At 36.5% G+C, this 23,511-nt stretch overlaps 1 protein-coding gene across 4 annotated transcripts in view; it reads right to left on the bottom strand.

Moving 5' to 3' along the window:
* The window catches only part of LOC109071936 (semaphorin-6D-like), a 140,833-nt gene that overhangs the window by 69,169 nt on the left and 48,153 nt on the right, over window positions 1-23,511 (bottom strand). For 2 of the 4 annotated variants that reach the window (XM_042772677.1, XM_042772680.1), the window contains exon 3: window positions 675-778. The exons of 1 other annotated variant lie outside the window; for it this stretch is intronic. The gene's annotated coding sequence lies outside the window, so the exon portion shown is untranslated. Of the gene's footprint in view, window positions 1-674; window positions 779-17,995; window positions 19,114-23,511 lie in introns of those variants that run through there. One more of the 4 variants, XM_042772678.1, reaches the window with a different exon arrangement.

Below are 23,511 nucleotides of genomic sequence, written 5' to 3'. Positions count from 1 at the left end.
GTATTTATTTGAAAATGGACTTCATTTGCTAATTTTGCAAACCTCACTTCTTTTTATTTAAAAGCACAATATGTAAGTTTTCGCCGCTAGAGTTGGCATTTTCAAAACAGTAACAAAGGCGAAGCTTGATGATGCTATGAAGAAGAGTGGAACGATGGGAGATGTCCAAATCATGTTCACGGATGTAATTAAGAAATGTTTTTTTTATTACCTGCACCTTCCAAAGTTATTCGAACAGCGAATTAATTATACAGAGAAATGTTCCTGTTTATACTGTGATGTAAACGGCATAGCAGAATCTCTACCAGCTGCTACTGATATACTTTACACTGACATATCGTCCAACCTTAGTTCCTCTAAAACAATGAGCTAATGTAGTAAATTGGATGAGCGCGGATATCTCTCTGTATCTCAAGTTCCCGTCAGTCACGTTTCCTTAACGACGCAATCCGTGAACGCAATCCAACTAGAGTGGGTTGCATCAGATCTGACAGGTCGATCCGTGTCTGTTAGTTCTGCTGATCTCAAACTGCTGCTGCGTCTCTGTAAACTGCTGCGTCTACAATTGATTTTGTCTGCCATGACGAAGAGAGGAAACACGAACTGGCGTGTCCATGATGACAGGCAGGAAACCTGAATCACTGTAAATAGAGAGAGACTAATTCAAAACTCACTGTTATCCTTTCAGGAGAGGAGCAGTGGTGGAAAAGCTTTGGCTCTCACTGGTGTTCAAGATGGCAAAACGATGGCAAGCCCAAAGAGATTTTCACGCGAGATCCTGTGAGAAAGAGAGAAAAAAAAAGAAACAGACAAAAATAAAATAAATATATTTGGATCTGGCTGTGTTGGAGATTTGTAGACTAATAACCGCTGGTTTGTAGGTGACTCGTGTTGGCAGGAAATGTGAACTGGCCGGTGACCCGTGACAGAGGAAGATTCAGAACTCACCACTACTCAGGAAAAAAAATCCCTCTAACGCTCACTCATAAACACACACTGCATAACTCTAAACAGGACCAGATGTTTCTGCTGGGGAGCTGAACTCCCATCTGTGTGTGGAAAAACGAAAGCAACAGCAACTTTCCATTCATTAAGCTGCTTCTGTCAAAAAATGGCAAGATAATCACGGCGGCAATTTGTGTTTAATACACAAGACATACTGCAACTTTCTATATGCATCAATCTATTCATACATTAACCTCATGTGGTTCCTTTGATATGGGGAACATTCAATTTTATTAGAGGAATCTTATACAGCTGTGCAGCACTAAAACCGAAAACAGTACCATTCTGTGAATCATGGATTTAATTAACTGACTGTGGTATTCCATACTCCTGCATCTTTTAAAACCCCTGGTGAGGTTTGGGGGGCGACTGGCTGGATTTCCCGGAATACATTCATGCAAGGCTATCACATTCTGACCGCATGCCCTGCGAACTGCTAGTGAGTTATCACATGTGGCTCAGGCATTTATGCCTTTTACCCTCCTCTTTCCATCACTCACACCCCCGCGTCCTAGCCAGGGGGCTGATGGGTGAGGGAAGGGGGTACAGTCATTGCTCACAAGCCTGAAACTGGTGTCTGAACTCAACCATTTATATTATGCTACAGAGACAAGGAGAAACAAAACAAACCTTAGAGAATGACACACAGATCTCTTTTCCAGAAAATATCAGTGTCATCTGTCTAGTCGTCTAGCAGTATTGGCGAGTAATCTATGCGTGGAGCAGCACGGTTCACTGACAACGGCTCATATTTTGCACATGTTTTGCACAGCTTGTCAGTGAACAACGGCTCTGTGTAGTAAATGCTGCTCCACGTGAAAGCACGCACGTGTAGAGATTTACCGCTGGTTAAAGATTCAGCTTTACTGACGAGATGCGCATTAATATTGTGCCGATATTTTTATTGTGCATTTTTTTTGTTCTTAAATCTGAATTTTTGAAAATGATTTTTGTAAGTTTTTGGAGTAAGTTTTAGTTGAGTATTTTTGTTTTCAGTCTTTCTACTTCCAAATGACGTTTAATTCAAAGTGTTACTTGTCATTTCTTTAAGTTAGTAGTAAATTCTGAGTGAATCCCCCGCCCAGCACTATCTTTTATATTATTATATTATTATATATAAGTGCAGTACAGTAATATACATGCCAGCTAAATGAACAGGTATTTATAGCTTCATAGCTAATATTGCATATTTTAGCATGGCTATAATAATGTATTGCCCAATTTGTGATATGAATTACCTGTAGTAATTATGAATGACTTGTAACTTCCCCAACTCTGATATTTTTCAGCTTCTGCAAAAGCTGAATGAGGTTTATACACACACACACACACACACACACACACACACACACACACACACACACACACTGTATACTGTGTTTATGCCTCACACTGCAGAGGGTGAACCATAGTTCATTCTTGTTTGGCCCGGTGGATGTCATTGGCTCTGTGAATGAGCAAATCCATCAAACACAGTTCATTTGAAATGAAGCTAATGTAACTACCCAAGCATGAAGTTACACTGCAATAAAATCAATACAGACTGTGGTTGGAGTGTGTTTCGGTTTGGAAAATGAACTCAAGGATAAAAAAGACAACAATGTAGAAACTCTACGATGCTGGTACGTCCCCTTTTGGCTAAATTACACATTTAATCATGGTATTTGTGTGTGCGCTGTGATTTACTGGCAGTCTAACTGTGGTCCCAGCATTCCCTTTTGCTGACTAACTCTGGGTCAGTGATCTAATGGTCATGACACTATCTGAGCTGTACTGCATCTTGAAAGAATCCAATTCTAACAGTACCATCCAAATTCTATTACGCATTTCTCATTGAAAGAATCCAATTCTAACAGTACCATCCAAATTCTATTACGCATTTCTCAAGTGCTCTCCCTTTATTGTGACACACACACATAGACTTCTCCTTCATTACAAACCTAATGTACGCATTTCTCAAGTGCTCTCCCTTTATTGTGACACACACACATAGACTTATAAGTAGTCCATATTAGTTTATATTGGTTTTTAAAAAGACTTGAGCGTGAGTAAAAAAAATAAGAGGATTTTATTTTTGGGGAGTAAACTGTCCCTTTAAAACAACATTGGATCTATACTAACCCAGTAAATTGTTCGTTTGCGTGTTTGTAATAAATAATTCTCAGCTGAATGTCAGCTGTTTATGTTCTACAATGTGATTAGTGTCCTGAAAGTGGGGTGGTCTACACAAACAGAGCTGCTGTTGTTGTAAATGCCCTCAGCGAGACACTGCTGACCAGAATTAGGCTTAGGATCAAGATTAGATATAGATTTGTGATCATATTCCATTTAGGAAACATGAGATTTAGAAGCACAGTATTAGGTTAAGATTACGTTTATGATTATTACTAGAAATCTGCATAGGTTTGTGATTATTGGTTAGATTTTGGGTTGAGGACATTGAGGATTATGGTTTTGTTTGGAATGAGTCATCTGCTGACATAACTCAGAGGACTATGTAGATTACAATTTAAAATGTACTGAACTTTTTGAGATTTGAGACTTGAGCCATGGATTTTTGACTAAACAAGGTTATGTAATCTCTAAACTGCATGATGTTTAGAAATGCCTTATTAATTTCTTTATCTTAAAGGAACAGTTTAAACAAAAATTCCACAAAAGTCTAAAGAGTGGACTACAAAAGTCATATGGACTACAAAAATGGTGTTTCTTTTTTACCAAAAATAAATGTCAATGAAGCCAAATTTGATTTTATGATTTACATAGTGTAAGCGAAATTTTTAATGAATAACATTAAATTTCAATCCCTTCATTACATAAATAATGACAGATGAACTGCAGTATTTATTAACGAGAAAATCTAAAGTTATGGTTTCATATGACTAACATCCAATTATAACATACAAGTCCTCAATATGAACCACTTTTTTTTTTGCACTTTGATTATATGGAAAATATCTGCCATTACATTCTTCAAATGAAGTCAGAATTTTCATCTTTGGGTCCTACTGTACCTGCTGTTTCTTTACTGCTTCACAAAAAAAAAACAATTAATTTTACCACTCTATGTGCAAGCGTCCTACTTGCATCTTTTTCACTTTTGAAGGCAGTTATTTTTGGTGGTGTATTTGATGTAGTGTTATTTGTATATTTTTTTTTTTTTGGTTTTGGTTTAGTTGAGCAAGGCATCGAACCCCCAACTGCTCCCCGGGCGCCGCAGCATAAAAATGGCTGCCCACTGCTCCGGGTGTGTGTTCACAGTGTGTGTGTGTGTTCACTGCTCTGTGTGTGTGCACTTCGGATGGGTTAAATGCAGAGGCACTAATTCTGAGTATGGGTCACCATACTTGGCTGAAATGTCACGTCACGTTTCACTTTCACTTTCACTTGCATCTTTTTTTTTTTTCAGTCTTCACTTAGCCCACCCCATCTCTCTCTTTCATTCTGCCTCTCTGTTTGGTGATGAATTGTCCCTGGTCTCCAGGAATGGATCTGTTAATAATTCAGACCAGACCCTGGCAGTGACCATTAGAGCCGGGAGGCAGAACTTTCAGCTGATAGATCACTAATCAGATTAATCGCTGTCTTTCAATGGGATATGAAACAGAGTGAGGGAACACGCCACACATGGTAATATACTGGACCTTCCAGAACACTTCACCAGCACACGCTTTCAATTACGGCAAGCAACCAATTACAGCTTGAGAGAACATTGCCTATGATTGAGTATTCAAGCAGCAATCCTAACATTGGCTGAACACAGTTAAAAATATTATCCCGAAAGATGTGTGTTGCACAAGATTTGTGTAGCGATGGATGAGACCGATGCCTTCTCCAGACAAAAACATATACATCACTGTAGTTCAGATATACTAGTCAGAAATCTACTAAACTTAATCATCAGTACATTCAAATCCTGTTCCCCAGCTATAATTGAAGTGTTCTGAGGCTCATGTATGTATTTTTTCCAGCTGAGCTTAGGAACACAGGTCATATCATCTCATTTCACTTTGATTTGCCTGCAAAATGATTTGGTTGTTTCCTGGGTTCATGTACAGATGTTGCCAGTGGTAGCGGCTAATGACAAAGTCAAGAGTTTGGTGGGGTGTTTTGTGTGTGTCCAACTGAGCTTATGCCAGAAAAGTTACACTAATTAGAGTTCACCATGGTGTGGAAATATTGATTAGTCACAGTTTGCTGTGAGCCCCGTATACAGATGCACTGATAATAGATTATTCAAACATCCAGCATGACTTAGTTCACCCAAGAAGTGCCAATTCTGTCATTATTTATTTGTTATATCCAAACCTGACAACAAAATTAACACCATAACAGTAATGTATTTTTAATGGGGAAAACTGTTGCTTTAAGAGTTCATGAGCAATACAGTTCATCCAACTCCATAACTTTGCTCCAATTGTGTCCTCTCTTTCTGCCTCTGTCTCGTTCTCTCTCAGAGCATCATGTTCTCTCTCTTGACTTTCTGTGATGTTTTTCTTCTTTTTTACTACAGTGAAAAGTCTGATCTGGTCTGGCTGACGGCAACATACACTGACTATTCATATATAATTTATCACAGAGAAACAGAAAGAGAGTGAGAGAGTGAGAGTTTGTCCCTACCTCTAAGAGATTTAAATGCTGCATTCACACACACACAGACACACAAACACACACACAGACAGAGCTGCATCAGTCCACTAATCCTAAAAGACACTTAACTCAACACCACAAGACTGAGCAAGAACAAAAACATAATGTACAACACAAATATATCCAGGACCCAATCCAAATATCACAGCAAAAAATCTTGTAGTTCAAGCTTAAAAAAAAACACATACAGTACACTGTCACAAATCACACAAGACGTCACTTCAAATTGTTTGTTCAACTAATAAAACCCGACAATTGGAATTTTCCTTTTGCGGCCACATTAGCCCCACTGTAACCTGTTGTATTGTCAACCAAGCGTTAACTGTTACCCCCATGCTCCGTCAACCTCAGCGTTATTAAACATGAAGTCTCATTCCAGTCTCAGTCAGAGGATTTCTGTCTCTCATTATCCACTCAGTCATTTTCAGAATATAAATAAAGAAACTGAGCTCTGAAAATGGAGTTTAAAGATACTGAGAAGACTCTATTCTTGAAATCAAAGGATGGCTTTCTAAAAAATCGTGACTGGAAAACAAATGAATGCTAAAACAAATAAATATCAGAAATGATGGAATTATGAAATAGTATCTGATTTCACCTGTTAGATGGTATCAGACCACAACTATATTTAAGCAACTAATCAAATACTGTACATGACCATTCAAAGTTTGCAGTCATTTTTTTGATGTTTTTAAAAATAAGTCTAATGCTCATTAAGTTTGCATTTATTTGATCAAAATATAGTAAAAACAGCAATATTGTGAAATATTATTACAATTTATATTTTATTTTAACATGTAATAGATTCCTGTGATGGCAAAGCTAAATTTTCAGTATTCATTTAGTTACTCCAGTCTTCAGTGTCACATGTTCCTTCAGAAATCATTCTAATATGCAGATCTAGTATACAAGAAATGTTTCTTATTACTATCAAAGTTGAAAAAAGTTGTGCTGCTTAATATTCTGCTGGATCTAGGGCTGGGCAATTTAGCAAAAAATTTAAATCACATTTTTTTCCTGAATGTTTGACCGAGTCTGTTTTATTTTATTTATTTATTTATTTTTTTCACGATTTTTAACTAGTCAACTTGAAAATGTAACTACACCATGATTCAAGTTGCTTTTTCTTTATTAACCTTCTAGTTAAAGAAAATTCTATTCCAAGTGCAGCACACATGAAGTTGTCAACATGATGTAGGCTAAATGTTAAACAAATCACTTGTTAAATATATTTGCGGAAAAGATGCAAAAACTACAATACATATTGTACAAACTTGTCTAATACATATTGTGTTCAGAAAAAATACGAGGAAAATTATCAAGGTAATTCAAATTCAAATTGACTGAAGGTATAACACCAGTAGACTTTAATAACTATAAATGTTCTTTAAAAACAGCAGCATGCAGCCTGTCATTGTTTTTTTCTGTGTAAACATGGATGTGTTTGACTGTTGCGCTCGCGTCTCTTGCATTGTCTCGTGCATGAAATGCCATTCTAAAAACACAGCTCTCAAGTTAAAAGTAGTTCACTCCCATTTTCTTGCATGTTTTACCTATTCTCCTGCACCTTGACGTATCTTTGTCAAAACAAAAGCGCTGTGTGAATGACACCTAGCACTAAATTTATGCCCCTTCACAGAGCACCTCACACGTGAGAGGTTAATCATGTGCGCCGACATGTGGTTGGATCGTTCTTTTCTCTTTACTGTTATCACCGGCATATTGTCAAAGTGTTTAATTCTAACATTTGGTCATATTTCTATTTAAAATCATGAATCATTGATTTCTAAAAAATAAAATCATGGCAAAACAATAAATTTGAATTAATCGATAAAATCTGGAAAATCGCCCAGCCCTAACTGGATCTATCTGCTGCTTCTGACACTATCAATCATCAGATCCTCCTGTCTGCCCTCTCATCACTGGGCATCACAAGGATTCAACTTCGCTGGTTTGAATTCTATATCACTGGTAGGTCTTTCAGGGTGGCTTGGGGAGGGGAGGTATTCAAAGCACATCAACTGGTCACTGGGGTTCCTCAGGGATCAGTTCTTGGACCCCTCCTCTTCTCCATATACACTTCATCACTGGGTCCCATCATACAGGCACATGGCTTCTCCTACCATTGCTATGCTGAAGACACACAGCTCTATATCTCATTTCAACCAGATGATCCAACGGTAGCTGCATGCATCTCAGGCTGCTTGGCAGACATCTCGGCATGGAGGAAAGAATATCACCTACAGCTCAACCTGGCAAAGACTGAGCTTCTTGTCTTTCCTGCCACTCCAACTTTACAGCATTATTTAATCCAGCTAGGTTCTTCTACAATTACCCCATCAACTTGCAGTCAGAAATCTTGGTGTAATCTTTGATGACCAGCTGACCTTCAAAGACTACATTGCAAAGACTGCTCGATCTTGCAGGTTTGCGTTACACAACATCAGAAAGATCAGGCCCTTTCTAACGGAGCATGCTGCACAACTTCTTGTCCAGGCCCTTGTGATTTCTAGGCTAGAGTTCTGCACTGTTCTTCTGGCTGGACTTCCATCAAGCACAATCAAACCTCTACAAATGATTCAGAATGCAGCGGCATGACTGATCTTCAACGATGTTACACCATCTCTTTATCTCCTTGCACTGGCTACCGATTGCGGCTCGCATCAAGTTCAAGACATTGATGTTTGCATATAGAACAGCCACAGGCTCAGCACCCACCTACTTCCACTCACTATTACAAATCTACATCCTCTCCAGAAGTCTGAGATCCGCTAGTGAGCAACGCCTCGTGGTACCATCACAGAGAGGCTCAAAATCACTTTCCAGAACATTCTTGTTCTTCCCACCCCTATCCGGAATGCTGAATCCCTGATAATTTACAAGCGACAGCAGAAAACTCATCTATTTCGATGCTACTTACATTTTTCACACGATTATCAATTTTGGTTCTGTGTTGGTTTTCCACTTGATTGATAACATTTGCATCCAGAAGCAAAACCAGTTGAGAACTGCTGATTTAAACAATACAAAGTCAAATATCTGATGTTGTTGATGTGAACAGATCCTTTGTGTATGTGATGGTGTGTGTGAAAGAGAGAGAGGGTTGAAGGGGTATAGAGCTCATACAGGTTCAGTTCTTCCTCCTCCTGATACCGTGGGAACGGATAGACGGGTCAAAGACACAAATGGACCACTGTATCTCTCCTTTCTCCCACTGCTCTGTTTCAAAACCTAGCTGCCTAAAGAGGGAGTGTTAAAACATCAAAAACATGCTTCCCGATGCTTTTCCAAAAGCTAGGAATCTTTAATATGCCCTTATTTGAGCTTAATTCTAAAGAAGAATCTTGTGCATCAGAGCAGGTAATCCCAGAATGCATTGTGCATTAGCTCAATCAAATTTTTTTAATTTAAGATGGCAATCGAGGTGAGGAAAAAAAACAACTTATCTAGTGTTTTTATGTAGTGTGTGTGCTGATGTTTATTAGCATTAGCTTAGCAATATGCTCACTCCACTGGAATCAACCGAGTAAGTTCCATGTTTACCAACCATCTGTCAGAACTGTAAACTACTTAATTCACTGAAACACAGACAACATCAAATCACTTCCACAAACACAGCTTTGACTTCCAGCATACAGCAGAGATCTTCCTTTCACCATCAGAGTCAAGGCTGCCTCAGTTTCCATCCCTGCTGCCCTCTCTCTCTCCCCCAGCACCTTTCACTTCTTTCTTCTCATCCTTCCATCTCTGTCTTGCGACTCTTGCTCAAAGTGACCCTGACATGTCCTTTTCCCAAAGTGTATAGGAGTCCTGCTGTTTCACTCCTGTCAGGTGACAAGTGGCCTTTTAGCTGCATCTCGGACCACCTATCTCACCATCTCTCTCTTGGTTTCCTCAGCTGCAGGATGTCTAACACTGCATACTTAATTCATCTGGAAAAATATCATGGAAAATAGATCTTTTGAAACACAACCATGAAGATATATTTCAGAATTCACAATGCAAACCATACCAAAACTACAATCCAGATGTCAAAACCATGAGAGCATTTACATAGGACAGGATAGCACATTTACATACTAAAGCTTACTCAGTTTTCAGGAACAGTGACGATAATTTCTAGGAATGCATCAGTATTAAAAACCTAGCAGATACCAAAAACCAGATAACTGATAATATATATATATATATATATATATATATATTAGGGCTGTCAAATGATTAATCACGATTAATCACATCCAAAATAAAAGTTTTGTTTACATAATATATGTGTGTATACTGTGTATATTTATTATGTATATATAAATACACACACATGCATATATATATTTAAGAAGAATATGTTATGTTTATATATTAAATATATTTATATATAATATAAAATATAAGAATATAAATATATAAATGTATATACATGTAAATATTTTCTAAATATATAATTTATGTGTGTGTATTTATATATACATAATAAATATACCCTGTACACATACATATATTATGTAAACAAAACTTTTATTTTGGATGTGATTAATCGTGATTAATCATTTGACAGCCCTAATATATATATATATATATATATATATATATATATATATATATATATATATATATAATATATATTATATATATATATATATATATATATATATATATAAAATCCAGACTACTTTGTCTAATTAAATCATGAATAAAACACTAAAAACTTCAATCGTTTAAAGCATTTTAATTTTCTCTGTACATTTTCTGTTTTCTCTGACTCCGTTTTTTTTTTTTTATTATTTGTTTTTATGTTTAAATTAATGTTTTATTAATTGAAATGATTGTATTTTTAATTTTTAACAGCAATTTATTACCAAATTCTGTGTTTACCATTAATTTTCTGGTTTCCATTTTTATAGTTTCATTAAATTGTAATAATTAAAAGCATCTCCAATTAACTAATTTTATTTTAAATCAGTTAATTAGAGATACTTTTAATTTCACCATTAAAACAGAGTTTACAAAAAAAAAAAAATTAAATGGAAAATACTTTATTGAAAATAAAAAAAAGATTTTGGGAAAAAATAAAATGGATTTCACAGGGCCGTAACTCAAACACTGGCGAGTGAAATATAACAATTTATTAGCCAATAGCTAATTGATAGACATTATTTAATCACCTAGCATAAACATTTAGTCGCATATGTGAACGATTTACTCGCATTGTTGGAGGTTGTGTAATCTCATCCAATAACTGCTATGGTACAGATGCATCCCAAGTCATTTCACATGCAAAGAGATTAACAAATTAGACAGTCCAAGATAGGGTGAAAAATTATAATGTAAAACTATATTATGACTGTTTTGTAGCAAGAAATCTAAAATTACAGAAATCTAAAATTATAATTAGACTTTAGGGAAGGTAAATCAATGCTACTAAAGTGTTTTCTCATTGACCCAACAAAATCACTGTTCCCTAAAGTTCCCTACATTTGTTACTAGAAGCTGAGACTGCACTATGTTCAATAAAGAACCAACAAGCATTATATAGCAATAAGCTAATAAAAGTAGTAGGTAATTCAAAGGCAGCAGCCACAAAATGTAACAATTTCAGTCCAATATAAAAGGCACCATCAGAGCACCCCTGGGCCAGTGGCCAGCGCTACAGCCAGGCTTGAGAGCAATATAATTGCATCTCTGGACATTAATCACCTTGAAAGCTACAAGCAGCATAATAATTGACAATCTGGCAACCCACTGCATGTCTTTATTAAAAACCACATCACTCAGGGTCTACAAACACCCCTGTCCTGGCAGTGAGGGCTGAGGCGAACAGAAACCGAGAGAGGGAAGGAGGGAAAGGTGAAAAAGAATGAGTGAAAAAGGGTGAATGATGGAATAAGAGATGGAGAGATGATGAATGTTTAAAATAGACCATATTTTAAGCACAGAGCGGAGGGGTAATGCATGCGCCTGTCGGTGTGACATCTAAATCGAACTATGACATGTCATCATCACTATTCAAGAGAGGCTGGGAAAAATGTGCCTATTTAAACTTTCCCTGACATTTAAAGTATATATGTGCACGATAAATATCGGCCGATAATAAATGCGCATCTCGTCAGTAAAGCCGGTTCTCTAATCAGCTGTAAACTCCATCAGGTGCGTGATTTCACATAGAGCAGCTGTTACTACACAGAGCCGTTGTTAAAGAGAACCGGCTTTACTGACGAGATGCGCATTAATTATCGGCCGATATTCATTGTGCACCCCTATATATATATATATATATATATATATATATATATATATATATATATATATATATTAAAAAAAAAACGATAGTGACGTCAACTTATGTACGGCACAATACTCTAATGAAAATTCTAGTGATGTCACACACAGTCAGTAAGAAAGCAAGTGTTTCTACAGCGAAAAGCAGCAGGGAATGAAAAACTCAACGACACACCAGAGGAAACAGAGGCAGAAGGCTTTTGCTCATTCAGGTGAAGCTTTTCTGTCAGCAAGAAAAACTGCTTCCCCAAGTCATTAATTCTAGCAACCGGTAATTTCCTTCTGGACAACAACACTTCCTCTGCAGGAAAGTATAAAAAGAGAAAAATGGGGGTTGCAGGTTTTAAAGGGGACAATTTACAGAAAACAATACAGTAGACATACTTTAGACAGGCTTTAAACTGTGATTAAAATGGTCGCAAATATGTCAAAAAAAGTGACAATAATAAAAATCCAGGAAATGACAAGAAAGCTTTGTCTGTCTGTTTGTGGTTTCATCTGATATCATCTTATTAGAGTTATGATGGATTTCTGATCAGAATGACTCTTATGAACTAGTTCTTTTTGATGAGTCAGTCAAAAAGATCCACAAAATGGCAGATTATTTTTCCTTAACCAGTTAAACTGCGCTCTGCAGCCATTTCGAAAGATTTAATTTGTCATATCAATCATAATGCTGATTGCCTACACAAAACTGAAACAAAAAACAACCTTGAACCCTAAACTTATCCGTAGTGTAGCATTGGTAGCACATCCTGGTAGATAACATTACTGGTTGTCACGATTGGATTCATGCATGATATTTGTGAACTCTGAGCTGAATCAGTGAAGTGGGGACATTTTTTGACAGGTAACTAATGATTGAGTTGAAATCAGCTGCTGGGCAGGGATCGTGCTTAACTGGTTTGGGGAGAAAAAAAAAAGGAAAAAAAAAAATCACGGACACAAAACTGCTTCACACTTCCCTGTGAGTTAGTGGTTTGAACTAGACTCACTCTGTCAGTAAATCACTCAGAAGTCATTTTTCAGTTGTCCACTTCGAAATGAATCAGGACACATTATTGTAATATATACTTTAGGTTTGTGAGACTTACACCAGTAAATTTACTGAATGTAGCTATATAACAATGTCATTTATGATACATATTCACAAAAAACCTTTATTGTATAAATAAGGTTTCTTTAAAAAAAAAAATCTAATATTTTACCAAAAAAATATTTTTTATTATTGATTAGAGTTACACATATGAGACAAACTGGAAAGTAAAACTAAATATTGACACTTTTTGTGCAAGAGTCCTTGACTTATATGCACACATTATAATGATACATTATAATAATAAATAAAATAAATAAATATAAATAATATATATATTATAATATACTGCACAGCCTGACTGACAAAAGCAGAACTAGACTGTACACATCTGGCTTTGATCAGTAAGGATATGAAATCTAAAAACACACAGCAGTGGCACTCACAGAGGTATGAATGGAGAAACAATTATATTTAAAGGGGTCATATGATGTTGCTATAAAGAACATTATTTTGTGTATTTGGTGTAATGAAATGGGTTTATGCAGTTTAAGTTTCAAAAAACACATTATTTTCCACATACTATACATTATTGTTTCTCCTTTATGCCCCACCTTTGTAGTCTACTATCCTAGGATCAGGAAATAGTCCTCCATAAAATGTGCTGCACACATCTGAATATTTGGGTTGAACTGTTCTGGAACAGTGTTGTAAATACAACTTAACTTGATTTCTAGTTGTGTCCTCTTTTGGAAGGCCAAACAAAGTTTTTTTGATTTCAAATTGAATTGATTTGTGTTTGTGTAATATTTTGCCGGCGGCAACAGCTTGAATCAAAGTTACGCCTTCTTTCTTTGCATGAACATTTGGGTGGCGTTATGCAAATCTTCCCACATCGTGACGTAGACATGTGGGGGCGTGTTTTTATGTTTGGTTTTAGGTAGGAGTGGTTGACTCTTAATTTTATAAAGAATATCTCTTTGAGACTTCAGTCTTTGCAACTTTACAGATCTTCTCTATGCAGCAAGAGCTTGTAACACTCCAAAGAGAAAGGAAAATTTTAAATTGCATCATATGACCCCTTTAAATTTCAACTCACTCATCTTCAAAATGATGAATTCAGTTGTTGAGCTTTGCAGAACAGAAAGGTCCTCAAGCTAATGCCCAATGGCAACAAAGAGAAGTGAGATGATGTGAATTGGGATTTGTTGCGAAATCAGACAAATTTCTGTTTTTGTGCGTATAAGCCTCTGAGAAAAAAAAAGAAAAAAGAAAAAAAAAACTAAAAAAAAAAACGAGGAGTGTTTCGGCAGAGAATCTTAAATCATAAACTCTTATCCTAGTGTGCAAGATAAACATGTTTAAGCCATTCCACTCAAAAAGCATCTCACCGCCCACAACATCCATACAGGTATGGACACCTTTAAACAAGGACAGACATATCAGCATTTCTCATTCTGCCACTGGTTTCCATGTCTGTGAATATGGATAAAGACAAAAACTTTGAAAGAGTTTATCTGGAACACATCTTCTAAACATCCATGCTTTAAACCATTGCATATTGTTGGACAAGAGTCTTGCAACATGACAAGAAAATATCTGGTAATGTTCTGCAATTCAGCCAATGTATAAACAACAGTGGGAGCTCTCTTTATAAGAGTGCAGGATGCAGGAGAACGCTGTGTGTTACTTGGCTGCAAAATATGAATGATCTGTCAGTAAACTTTACCTCTTTTGTGGGAAATCAGGCTAATCTTCAATGGATTTGCAAGAATACAAAAGAACAACCTGTATCATTCTCTTTCACTCTCTAAAGATTTGAATTAAAGGCTTTAGATTCAGAATGCTCTTCTTTTCTCTGCACAAGGTCTGGAGGCTTTTACACCTTTCTGCTATCGACAAAAGCAGAAAAATATACAGTGGCACCAAAACACTTACATCACACCTATAAATGTAGGAAATTCTTTTTTAGATACTGTATAAAATGATCAATTCAAGGTTTTTTTTTTTTATTTTTTTTTTTCTCAATAGAGCTGTTTTCTGATTACTTTCAAACAACTGGCCTCAATGTGATATTTTTGTGTATATAAGCCTATTTATGTATACATGTATACATTTTAGGGATGCACGGTGTGACATCGGAAAAGCAAAGTTCGCCGACAGTAGATTTCTATACTTGTCTGCAATAGCGCTAATGTGCTGTAACATTCCCTCTCGTGACGCTATGCTCTGATAATAATAGCCTTGTAGGACTATACATAAGGCTATTTGGATAATTAAAAAAATAAAATAAAAACGTTAAATCTGATACCGCTGAACTGAATAAAAATAATATATTGATATGTAATATTAATATATTTTCTGTCCAATTTTATTCTTTATAATAAAAGTGTGGTTATTTTATTGGCTTGTATTTTTTAAATTTAGTATCATTTATATTACGGAGTTAAATTAAAAGGTCTTACAAACTTATTTTATATTATTTAATAAAATAACAAATAATTATTACAAAGCATTTTCGGCTTCAGTATTTGGCCCAGAATTTAAATTTCAATGCATCCCTAATTAATGTCAGGACTCTTTCAAGACGAAAAAAAAAAAAAATGACACAGATTGTGAAAAATATTAAAACTATTTAAAATGCTGTGAACTGTGAATGGATATTTACTTTGAGATTGGAAATGTATTACATTCAACCATCTACTGTATATATTTGTTTATTTATTGTATCTTTAATATACACATTTCTGGATCTCATTCTAATTCAGGTGCTGATTCTTACTTGAGTCTTACAGATGGTGCTGCGAGGATACACAAGACCAAAAAAGTTTTGAAAACACTGAACTAAATACAATGACATTCATTCATTAAATGCAACATAAGTGTCCGTTTTTGGGGACACTGTTCTAGGACAAAAAGATCCTGCTGTACTGGGTCTAGAATAGATGTGGGTTAAATTAGCTGCTTTGCTCTGCAGAATGTGGTGCTTATTGACCAGAAAGCTCCGAGGGATTTCACCGTCCTGCTGCTGGATTTTAGATTAGTTCAGGTATTTTTCACCCTCTTTGACGACAGCTGGGTAGATTTACAACAAAAATCTTTCACTGAAAACAGCTGCTTATAGAAAAAAGGGCTCTAGTTCATAAAGGATATTCCAGGATTAGCTATCTCACCATCCGCCCACAGACTTCAGCAAAATGACCTTTCACCCAGAAAACAAATAATTTGTGCATAAGGATCCAACCGCTTCTCAAATTCTTTTTCTAAATCGAATCAACTTTAAATTGAGCACTTGGCAGCAAAGAAACATTGTTGAAATATGGGTCAGGGAGTTTTAGGAACGTGGATCTTAGGATAGAAAGAGCACAGCATGGTCAGCTTCTCATGGCTTTGCCGTTTTCTTAGATTGCGAAACATGCGTGATGGTAGTCATCCAATAAACTCCAAAATGAGAAAGCAATGAGCAAATGCCACCAAAAATCCACACACACACAAAAAAATCAATATAGACAGAAAGGAGAGAAGATAGGGAGAGACTAATGCATTTCAATTTTCCCTCAAAAGAAAAGATCATTTCTGATGGTCTTCTTGGTCTTTACAGGCCGTAATCTCTTCATTAGGTCAGTTATGATTGGCCTCTTCAAACAAATAACTGCTATTCAGAGAAGTAGGAATCTTGAAGAGTCCGATTACATCCAAAGCATCACGGTAGGGCTTGTGAGGGGCTCTTTTATGAGGTGGGCTGTGTAAACATGAACTGAATGAATGGAGGCACTCACTGGCTGCTAGGTCTGAGTGAGTGATGCCTGAGATGAGATGTTTTGCTTCTTTCCATCTGTAGCATCTAAGAAAAAACACATTTTCGTGCCAACAGATTTGTACACACACTCTAAAGGCTATGAAAGCAGCACGATGGAGCTAAGTTAGTTAGGATGTGCTATGCATACACACAAGATACTGACAACCTTGCTTAATCTTTTAAATCCAATCCTGGAACAGAACGTCCTGAAAATTTTGTAAATGGAGAGATTTGATCGCATTTGTGAAAAGATTATGTTTAGAAAAATATATTTCTTTTCAATTATATATATATAAACGTTGCCTGTTTTTGAAACTTAAAGTAAGCTGGGCTTGGTCTGCTAATAGAGCAAGTGTGATAGGGCAGGTGGATGATCAATGGCACGATAAACAACACTCTAACATACTCCAAACACACCACAACGCTTAACTAATATAAAAATAAACCAAACTTGGTGATCACTTTTAATGAAAGTCAAACAATCTAGTTCAGTTTAGCAGACTCAGAACAATGGCATATATTATGGACAATATAGTGTTCTGGTCCAGTTCTAGTCCAGTTCTGGTTCTGACTCTTATTCTGACATAAACTAAGCTTACAACCAAAAAAAAGATTTAAATTTTATTCAAAACATTGAATTGTTTTGTGGCATATTTATACTTGTAAATTTATAAACAACAGAAAAAAAAATTTGAGCTAAAAATTGAATGAATATTTAGATCAAACAATTACAGCTGCATGCTGACAGATAAAAATTCAGAACTCTATACTTCAAACTTTTGTACTTCTTAAATTAAACAAAAACAAGTAATAGAGCCCTGTCAACTAGCTGAAATAATTTATTCCATTTTTTTTTTTTTTTTTAATACAGTTTTAGTTTACAATACTAACCCTGGTTAGCAGAATAGTTAAATCATTACTATTCAACCCTTAGAAACGGTCAACAGGTCAACAGTTCAACAGTTCACATACTTTTAAAATATACACATTTGAAAACAATCAAAGTTTGAATTGAATACACTTAACAAATGCAATAATGAACCAAATAGTTCCTCTATTATTCACTAATCAAGCACACATATATAAATCACCAAGTCTAAAAAACAATTGTCTATCCAATGTTAATCGCTGCCGTCAAGTGAACTTGGCTAGTGACCCACCCACCCACCAACATTTACCTCACTTCAACAAAATCATTTCAGCTGCTCAGATGGGTGACCGTCTCTTACCATTTCCAAATTTTTCCATCTGTACTCTGAGCATCCACCCCACGGCATCTCCAAGCTGTTTTAAGGGCACATCACAAGTGTAATTCACTGAGTCCGAAGGTTTCATAAGCTGGAAGAAGACCAGCCCTGTCCCATCTTTCCGTTCTTCAGTGGATACGCTTCAGCAGCTTTCTTTACCTGAGCTGACAGCCATGCTTGGTCAGTGTTATCTGCCAGAAACATTCTCAGCTGATTCAGGCAGTGATTACGGAGTTAAAGGCTGACAGTTGTGGAACGCCCTGATGGACGGACAGGTTGTGAGAGATTTTCACTGTTTGTTAAACATGGCAGTCTGAGTCATCAGACACTGGATCAGGGAGGAAAACAACAGAGAGCGGGAACGCCGCGCTTCATTAATGCAATTATTGTCAGGGCTGAAGGGATATTTGTGTACGTATCATTATTGTTGCATGATTGAATGTGTGCGTTTCATTACTGACGAAAAGCTGTGTGCGAGTTGTTTATGTTCCGTACAGTCCGGTGTATCGGGACCAAGAGGTTATTGGGTAACCATGATAACCGGGGTGTGTGGGGACGTTGTGCTGTGTGGACAGTTTTCCAGCAGTTGGACGGGCTGTCGTAATAGTGTGTTATTGGCTAACCGCGAGGGTGTGTGTGGTGACAGTAGTTGATCTGTTCCACTGATGCACTGTGGGAAGCCGGGAGCTCGTCGACAACAGCTTATCTGCCAAAACAGCTGGAGGCCTCGGCACCTCCCACAGAGAGGATACACATGCAAACGTACGTGAGCATCGCCCACCTGAAGGAGAACTGTCAGTCACTTAGGCTACAGATGGAGAAAGAGAAAGGCAAACATAACTCGCACGCAAGTAAACATGCACGCCTCTTTTGTCACAAAATCTACCCAAACCAGCTTTGAAATTATAGTTTGTCCAACCCCACCACACCTAGTCTGACACCCATAACAGACTGCAGAATAACAGCAATGCAAGGGTTGGTTTATTTTATTAGTGGTGCTTGTAAATGCAGGCTTCTGCATGACACCTCAAAATTAAGTGGTTTGTTTGGGGAGAACTATGCTATCACTTTAAACAACTATACTTTTGATTTTTGCTTGGCAGATGGTAAAGAATAAAAATATAATTTAAATTAAAAAAAAAATAAAAACATAAGCAGATAACTATTTTCATGTTACATAAAAATGACAAATGGACACTATTAAAATACTATACTATCTTTTCTGAATTCATCAAAAATAAAACAAAAAACATTAAATAATGTTAAATGCACAAGTGAATTTAGGCATCACAACATTATAAGGTAGAGAAATGAAAAATGGGCTATTCAGTTTGAGATTTGGGTTAGTTAAGGTAGTTAAAGGACTAATAATTTAATAAGCAAGCTTTATGGCAGCAAAAGTAATCTAAATATGAAAATAAGGGGAAAAAGCAACAATATTTAAATCAGATATTGACTGATACAATAAATAATATTAATAATAATAAAAAACTTTAGCATTGATATATTGGTATTTCCATCCAGCATTTTTTTCTGTAATATCCCAATATTTCCATTTAAACGTGGATGAAACAACATAACACCCTAGCAGCCACCCAGACCACTGTCATATTGTGGCAGCATGTTTTGCATAATCGAATACCACTTAAATTTTGTTTAAAAGATGAGCAAACTCTGGATATAATTGCTGCTTTACAATCCAAATGACAGAGATTTACTATGTTTTGCACTTCACACACTCCAGGTGGAAAAGAGGTGTGACTGATGAAGTAGCACTGTTAAAAGAATATGAAGGAGATAAACAAACCCATCAGGTGAATATTAGCGAACCCCCTGTGGCCAAAACACAGACCCCCAGACAGCTTTGAGTGTGAGAGAAAGCGTGTGTATTTGTGTGCTTCTCTGCCTGCCATTGTAATGAAATTAGAGAGAGAAGTCCATGTCTGATTTATGGCTGTGTCAGGTCTGAAAGCACCTCTTTTACATAAAGGAGAGGCACTTCCAAAGCACATGATTTATCATTTCAATCTCTTATCTCACCATTCATCCTTATTTACGCAAGGCTCATCTCCAGCCTTCCTCTGAAAACTCTCTCTCTTTTCACCCCTTGAGCAAGAGGTGTTTAACCTTGCTGTTATTTACTGGCCTGACTGGTTTTGGAGGCGGGGAGGGACAGACTGTATCCAGAGAAGCTTAACTGTGGATGCACATCACGCTGGGGTACACGCATTGTATTATGCAGCTGCAACAAAACAGAGGATTATGGGTTGCATATAAGGTTATAATGAACAGGCTCTGCCTTGGGCTGGTTAGCCCAAGTCATGTGGATGGAAATGATCTGTGTGTGCGCCTAACAGCAGGAAGTTGTATAAAAGATGTGTAAAGACTGAAGCTGGGACATTGTGTACAGCTGTGAGGCATCTTTTGTTGCTGAAGAGCTATGGCGATGTGGGACAGAGAACAGGCTAAAGACGTCAAACACAGACACATCAGATGCCACCAAATACAAGTGTGCACCATTTTAATAAACAAATTTTCAGAACACCACATTTGTCAAATGTTTTGTCCCACTCAAACAATATCCAACTGGTCAAAAACATACAGCACAAGCAGTGTTGTCCGATTCCTTGAACGAAAGAGTCTTATGAGTGATTCTGTGAATCAAAAACATACAGAGTAAACAGTCCATCTTAATTCCCCCCAAAATATGACTCTCATAAAGTGGTTCATTTAAGCCAATCAACAACAAAGTGTAACCAGTGCAATCCGATTAACAAACAAATGAGCCAGTACCTTTTAGTGAATTACCACATAGGAATAAAAAATATTCAGTATACTGTAGTGTAGTTTGATTACAGAATTAATGTCTCTTATAAGATGGTTATTTTTAGTTAATCAAACATATACAGTTCAACCAGTGCAGTTAGATTTACAAACAAATTACTTATGAACTGGTTCTTTTGTTTAGTGAAAAAAAAAATTGGAAAAAAAAAATTCTTTACAATTTAGGTTTGGTAATTAACTGCATGGCTATAATAGTCCACCAGCACCAAAAAAAAAAACAAAAAAAAATGCAAAAATAATAACAAACTTAATAATATACTATACTACTACTAATAATAATAATACTAATAATAAATAATATTAATAATATATACTATATATATATATATATATATATATATATATATATATATATATATATATATATATTATATATATATATATATATATATATATTATATATATATATTAGTATTATTATTAATAAAATAAAATGCAAAATAAAACAAAACCACATTTCATCTATAAAATGCACAGGCCTCAATTAAACAGGCAACAAGTTAACATACCCTCAGAATGTACGCAAACACATTTTATGCTGACCTGTGACATTAACCTTGATGAGTGATGGAACGTGCGTCATATGGTGAGCTAACGTATGCTTAACAGAAAGATCTTAACAAAAGATCTACAGTATGCTTAACAGATCTCACAAAAGCTCATTATTTTAGACAGTCACATTCCAGAAAACAAACACATACAGTACACACACTATAGTGCCACAGCTTTAGCATGTGTTTGGAGCTTTCTCAAGAAAAACAACAAGAGCATGCAACATGTCAAAGGCAAAACGTGTTTCTATGGCAGCTTGGAGAAAGACTTGCAGGGTTCTCAGACAGAACAGCTCACAGAGAGCTTGTTTTACCAGTTATCTTTATTTAAATCACAGTAAACAAAAAGCTGAACATGGTCAGGCATGCAAATGGCTTGATGCTTGACTAAATAGCAGCTGCAGGGTTCTTATTAGAAGATGCTCTGACTTGGATGACGTTGACCTTATTCACGGCTCTTTATAACACTATGAGGATTGGGTTAAGGTATAATTCAGGGATTACCAATGTACCCTTGCCCTTCATTCATCAAGATACTTAACTACTAATGGCTGGACACCATTTAAATTAGAACAAGTCTAGGTCTAGGAAACTGGTCCATACAGCAGGTTTCAGGAGTGTTGGTAGAGGTGAAAGAGTTTAGAGGAGGAGAATGGTAAGGAGGGAGATGGAAAACAAGGGCGTCTATCTAATCGAATGTGCTAATTAACCTTCCCAGGGAGAACAGGTGGAGGAAGAGAGGAATGGATGGATGGATGGATGCATCCAATGAATACTCCTACCCAACCGGTGAGGCTTCTTGTGAGTAGCCCCCCTGAGGAGGTTCTGTCGGGCTGAGCTGAGGAGGACAATCAGTGGGAACACGTCCATGGAGATGTGGAGACAGAAGGACTGACATGGAATCGTGACGATCAATGAGTCTGGTCTGAAAAAAGGCACTAAGAAAAGCAACTGGTGCAAACGCACTTGTCTGAGAAGAAGAATTTGTGGCACAGAGAATTAAATTAACGTCTTTTATCTTTGGAACATTGAATACAAGACAGACGAGAAAAGGAAGTTGAGTGTCTAACACCACCAAACAGGTCACCATATAACAGCACCTGCTGAAAGTGAAGGACACTTCAAGGAACGGAGGTTTATTAGTGTGTGTAGGGCTCAAATCAAACTCTGAGGTGAGGGGTCCTCATCATGAGTCCCTGCCCCTGCTGTCATGTCCCCTTCTGTCCCTCTGAGAACTGTCCTAGTTTCTGATAGTTATCTGTCATAGTGTCAGAGCTCCACTTTTTCTGGCAACGGAAATTTTCCTCGGCTATTGTTCAGCTGAAGTAAAAAAAAAAAAAACATTACATTGTTTGTTGTTTGTTAGTTGATAGAATTAATTAAAATTCTGTCATCATTTACTCATGTCATTTCAAGCCTTTTTTTTAAATGAAGAAAAAAATTGTACAGATTTTTTTTTCTTCTAATTCCACAAAAGAAAGTAATGAATTTGTCAACACAATGAAATTCAGATGGGTCCGATGTTGTTTTAAAAGATAAAGTCTTGGAATGAAATGAGGGTGAGTAAATTATTTTAATTTTAATTTCTGGGTGAACTCTCTCTTTCTGAGAGAACAAAACAACATGGTTTTTGGAATTATATTCATTGGTAGGAAGGGGAAAAAGTAAACAAACTAACTGGCCATTTTTTGTCTAAAATATAAATGACTCAATATTAATTTTCATACAAAAGCAATATCACATCTGCAGTCTGAAAATCTTCTTGTATTAACAGTTGACTGAATAAAAGTTGTGCTGATTTCCAGTAGAATCTTGATTGTATGCATTTCTTTAAAGGTGCCGTGTGTCATGTCTGGCAAAAAAATCAAGTCATACTCCACATTCCATACCAGATGGGGGCAGTATGCCTCAATAAAGTGAATTGGTCTACTCTAAAGTAATAAACGAGAAACGGCATAGTCTCTATGCTCCGCCCCTACCTTCACAACAACCCTAGAGCCATAGCCGAAGCCTAAGAGGGACGTTTTGCCTCCAGAGGAACGTTGGGTGATGTCAAGTGATTTTGAAACATGACATCTTCAAGCTACTCCCCTTCACCTTTAC

Source organism: Cyprinus carpio, chromosome A16 (genome assembly GCF_018340385.1).
Source record: "Cyprinus carpio isolate SPL01 chromosome A16, ASM1834038v1, whole genome shotgun sequence".
In the NCBI taxonomy this organism is placed as follows: Eukaryota; Metazoa; Chordata; class Actinopteri; order Cypriniformes; family Cyprinidae; genus Cyprinus; species Cyprinus carpio.
This window is presented reverse-complemented; position numbering and strand designations above follow the sequence as displayed.